General features: G+C 45.9%; 1 protein-coding gene across 1 annotated transcript in view; it reads right to left on the bottom strand.

Moving 5' to 3' along the window:
* The window catches only part of alpl (alkaline phosphatase, biomineralization associated), a 34,026-nt gene that overhangs the window by 12,641 nt on the left and 16,385 nt on the right, over positions 1-5,000 (bottom strand). The gene's annotated exons all lie outside the window — the stretch shown is intronic.

The following is a 5,000-nucleotide window of genomic DNA, read 5'->3' as shown; positions in this document are numbered from 1 at the left end:
TCTGAATTCCCAGACAGGTGTAGGGGTTGATTAAATAGTGTAGGGAGCTGGGTTTGAACGGTTTGAACAACTTTTTTTCATTTCGCAGCGGTGACAGTAACACCTGGATGGTGCTGTCACGTTAAAATTGTACCGGGGGCGAAAATGTTGTGCATGTTCGATGTGTTTTTTCCATTTGCATAGACGATCGCTGTTGAACAATGTCTGCACACAGCTTTCGACTTGTCCACTCGTCTTTCCCCATTGTGATAATTAACCTGGAATCCAAAGTTCTCCCACACTTGGGATTTAAATGACAGGGGGGCATCTTCAAGCTCCGGTTTTCTGTTGTCGCTCGCCATGCAGTTCGCTCTCAGTTCGCTAGTAGACATCAATCCACACACAGTCGCGATCGCGCTCTGCTACTGCTACTACGCGGAGGTCGCGCACGTGCGATCCGAGCATAATAAGCCTAAACGGTCCGGGGGGAACTCCGACTTCAAGTTTTAAGTTCCGCACCGCAAAACAAGCCTTTACATTCGCCATATTAACGCTATGCACGCCACATTTACGGACCGCGGTACACCTCTGTAACCGCACCGAAGTGCCTGTACCGTGACGGTTCGGTTCAAATACGTGTACCGTTACACCCCTAGTAGCTAGGGTCAGAGGAGGAGGCAGTGGGGTCTGTAGCTAGGGTCAGAGGAGGAGGCAGTGGGGTCTGTAGCTAGGGTCAGAGGAGGAGGCAGTGGGGTCTGTAGCTAGGGTCAGAGGAGGAGGCAGTGGGGTCTGTAGCTAGGGTCAGAGGAGGAGGCAGTGGGGTCTGTAGCTAGGGTCAGAGGAGGAGGCAGTGGGGTCTGTAGCTAGGGTCAGAGGAGGAGGCAGTGGGGTCTGTAGCTAGGGTCAGAGGAGGAGGCAGTGGGGTCTGTAGCTAGGGTCAGAGGAGGAGGCAGTGGGGTCTGTAGCTAGGGTCAGAGGAGGAGGCAGTGGGGTCTGTAGCTAGGGTCAGAGGAGGAGGCAGTGGGGTCTGTAGCTAGGGTCAGAGGAGGAGGCAGTGGGGTCTGTAGCTAGGGTCAGAGGAGGAGGCAGTGGGGTCTGTAGCTAGGGTCAGAGGAGGAGGCAGTGGGGTCTGTAGCTAGGGTCAGAGGAGGAGGCAGTGGGGTCTGTAGCTAGGGTCAGAGGAGGAGGCAGTGGGGGGTCCTGGCCTAAACACACTCCACCCATCGGCTCTGTGCAGGCCTCACCTTTGATCCTTTCCTTCTTGACCACCCGTCACACAGTGTTGATGCTGGGCCTCCCCCCAGTCTCCCTCCTGTATGCCTCCCTCCTCTCCCTCAGCCTCGCTCCTCTCCCTCCCTCCTCTCCCTCTCCCTCCCTCCCAGTCTCCATACTATGGAAAGCCAAGAAGGCCACTAACTGGCCCTGCGGTTTGGCAGGAATTCTGTACGGAAACCGTACGGTTTTTGAATGACTAACAGCCGCGGCTATTAGTTATTCACTCCGGCTATTAGGTATGCAGAACGAGCCCCTCCCTCTTCTTTGCTTGACCACTAAGTTTGAGGGCTGTCTAACCAATCAGTGAAGAGAAATACCAGACTAAAGTAACGCATTGTCGAGAGCTGCAGTGCCTCCATGTGTCGCCGTAACATAAAGCTGTGTTGTCTTTACTAGTTTCACTACAATGTAATGACCATCACTAGCTAGTGGAAAATACATTTGTGTCTAGTACAGTGATATATTTGTATACGTTAGGCTATATATTGAGATTGCAGTGTGCAAAATACCCGTCAATATTCAGGGATGTCCTCATCCCCAGATTGCTCTCGATATGCAGTAGCCAGCTAGGCCATAACATTACAATATTTCATGGATGCAAGCCAAGACAATCAATCTATAACTATAGCCTACATGACAACACACACACACACACACACACACACACACACACACACACACACACACACACACACACACACACACACACACACACACACCACACACACACACACACACACACACACACGCACACACTTTAAACACACTGTTAAAGCAACACTGAAATAGGAGCCTGCATTGGCTAAAGTTGTTAGGATGCACGTTATTTTATAACAGGGAGAGGCAAAGTTGGGCATTATGCAAACACGACAAATATTGGCACCATTCTTGCGCACTCAGAAGAACATGAACTGAATAATTGCCAGGTATATAGCATATCGGAGACGGGCACACAATCAGTACACTTGCAAATGAGAGCCTGCAGTATGACCGATCTTGTGACATTATTTAACCATCCATCTACAGCTAATACGATAAGACAGATACATCATTGATCACATATAAGCCCACAACAAGCCCAACATCACCACGGCAGGTGCGCTCTCTCTCGCACATTCACACAATCACTCCAACTTCTCCAACTCCAAGGCAGGGCTGTTTCACTAAGACAACAAAGAACCACAACTAACCAGCCTACATATCCACAACAATGCACAACAATCAGTTCTATACATTGCGTCTATCTACTGTTTGGCACACATGGCTAATTTGCATACTTGCACAGGACTGTCGGCTCCGCTTGGCAAAAAAATAGAACGAATTTGTGAATAAATGCTTTGAATTCTGAATACTGGACATGGTGAGTTTAAATAGGCTACATTTAAGTGACCATTAGTGAGATTAATTATTCTAGGACATAGCTTTCAGGATCAATTCAGAGGTTCAACTGTTCGGGATTCATTATGCTTAGCCAGTGAAAGTGATCAGCTGTAGATTCCACACTGTTAAAATTACTTCGCTACAAGTAGCCTATAAGTCCTCCAAATAAATCAGCAAAATTGCATTAGGCCTACTGCCATAAGCATATAGGCAGCAGCAGTGGCGAAGCTAGACCTCTTTTGGGTGGGCTCAAGCCCACCGTAAACTTGCCTTAGCCCACCCTATCGTTTCGTCCTCAAATCTCATATTCAGCCTCTTGTTTTTTACACAAGCAATGAGAGAATGGATGTTCCACTAATGAACAGGCTCAAATGGGCTAGTGAAATCGAGCGCAACCTTCCTGCAGGAATCTCTAACCTCTGATTTGTGGGAGGGAGTCACCTGTTTGACAAAAACAAAAATGCAGCACGAGCGCACCTAACATTATCTGTCAAAAAGGCTAGCTAGTCTTTATCAGAAAATCCACGATTTCCAGCTGTGTAATAACATGACCAGGTAATAATAATAATATTCATTTTAAAACCTTGACATAATCTGTCAGATGTATTAAATGACAGTTGACCACAAGGCGATTCTATCTATGCCTCCTCTTGAATTGCTTCATGGTTTAGTCGGCTGGGGCGTGTAATGCTGCGTAGCATGATAAGCATGATAAGGTGCAAGGAGCAGAAAAAGTTGACATGGGTGCTAATTTTCAGTTGAAAAAAAACGCTGGCATTATTTCAGCTGAGGGCATATTCATTGCCATAACAACTGAGCTAATCAACAAGTACCAGATGTTCTAATACTATGAGACTCAGCTGATAAAAGTACTAATATACTATTAGACTCATGGAAACACCCGCAGATGAGAAAAGGTGTCGGGGGGAGGGGGAGGGGGCCGCGAGCAGCAGACGGGACTTATGCCGCTTTTCCAGCCGTCACATTAGCTTCAGCTTCGACCGACACGATACACCGACTCCGACACGAATCGACACGGTAAGCAGCACACGGGTGCCTTTTCCAACCGCAAATAGTACCCCGTCCTGGACGTGGCAGGGTCGGCTGCGCGAAAGGGCCGTGACGTATTTTTGTACGCGACGCAAACAACACCTAGGTAACCCCACACAGTGACAGAACCCAGCATAACAACAAATGATGGACATTGAGTCGATGGTAATTCGTGTTCGTATTATTAGCCATGCTGCATGTTTGAGAAGTTGAAGAAGTGAATATGTTGGCTGCGGCGCTGCTATGGGCTGTATACCAGCATGGTTGCCATGTCGCTCTCGTGACTTGTGTCACAGCTCTCTGGCCAATCAGTGGCCGGCCGTCTGCCGACGTCCACCTTTTAGCATCGGCTCAGCCTGCCTTGGGAACCTAGAGCGAGGCGGTACTAGAAAAAGCAGCCACTTCAGGTACCAGATACCATGTTTTCGCGGTGGAAACGCAAAAAATGCGAGCTGAGTCGAGTCGAGTTGTGTCGAGCTGGTACCATGCAGTGGAAAAGCGGCATTAGTGTCTTATTTATTTATTTATTTATATGAATAAGTTACTTATTTTATTTTAAATAAACATAATACCAAGGGTCAAAAGTTTTACAAGAATTTTGATCTTACAGAGTCATGACAGAGGGACTTGGTGTCTTTATTGATGCTTGAAAGATGAACATACATAATTTTTTTTGAAAGGGATTAAGCTGATGAAGCTGACAAGTCACCAATGTTTACTGTTTAAAAATATTTTAAATTAAATGCAAACCCCAGTGAATCATTTGCCCTTGTTTCTCTGTTTTGAGATTCACACAGACTTGGCAGTCTTGTTTAAATGTTACAAATTGAGTTAATAAACTGAAGTTGGAAATAGTTTTAAGTTGTTGCAGATGTTTTCTCCGCTAATTTTATTAATCTAATTAAATAAATATTAGCAGATTCAGGGAGGGCGCCTAGGGGGGGAATGAAAGAAAATGATTGAGAATCAATGTTCTAGAACATGTTGTAGGCCTACTTGTTGATTAGCTCAAGTTGGCAATGAAAACGCCCTCAGCTGATAAAATTATGCCAGCTTGTTGTTTTTTACTGAAAATTAGCAGCCTTTTTTTTTGCATCTGAAGATTTATAAAAATTTATTAGTCCCTCAAAGTGAGAAAACATAGTTTAGTGCTCCCGAAATAGTGGTCTGTTAATCATAGTATTAAGCTAGTACATGTTGTACTTAGATGATTTTTTTTCCATAAACATACAGAACAATCTTGGGATGAGGACATCCCCGAATATTGACGGGTATTTCGCACACTGCCATCCCAATATATAGCCTAACGTATACAA

The sequence above is a fragment of the Gadus chalcogrammus genome, chromosome 13 (assembly GCF_026213295.1).
Source record: "Gadus chalcogrammus isolate NIFS_2021 chromosome 13, NIFS_Gcha_1.0, whole genome shotgun sequence".
Classification (NCBI taxonomy): domain Eukaryota; kingdom Metazoa; phylum Chordata; class Actinopteri; order Gadiformes; family Gadidae; genus Gadus; species Gadus chalcogrammus.
The sequence above is the reverse complement of the archived record's forward strand: the minus strand, read 5'-3'. Positions and strand labels throughout refer to the sequence as shown.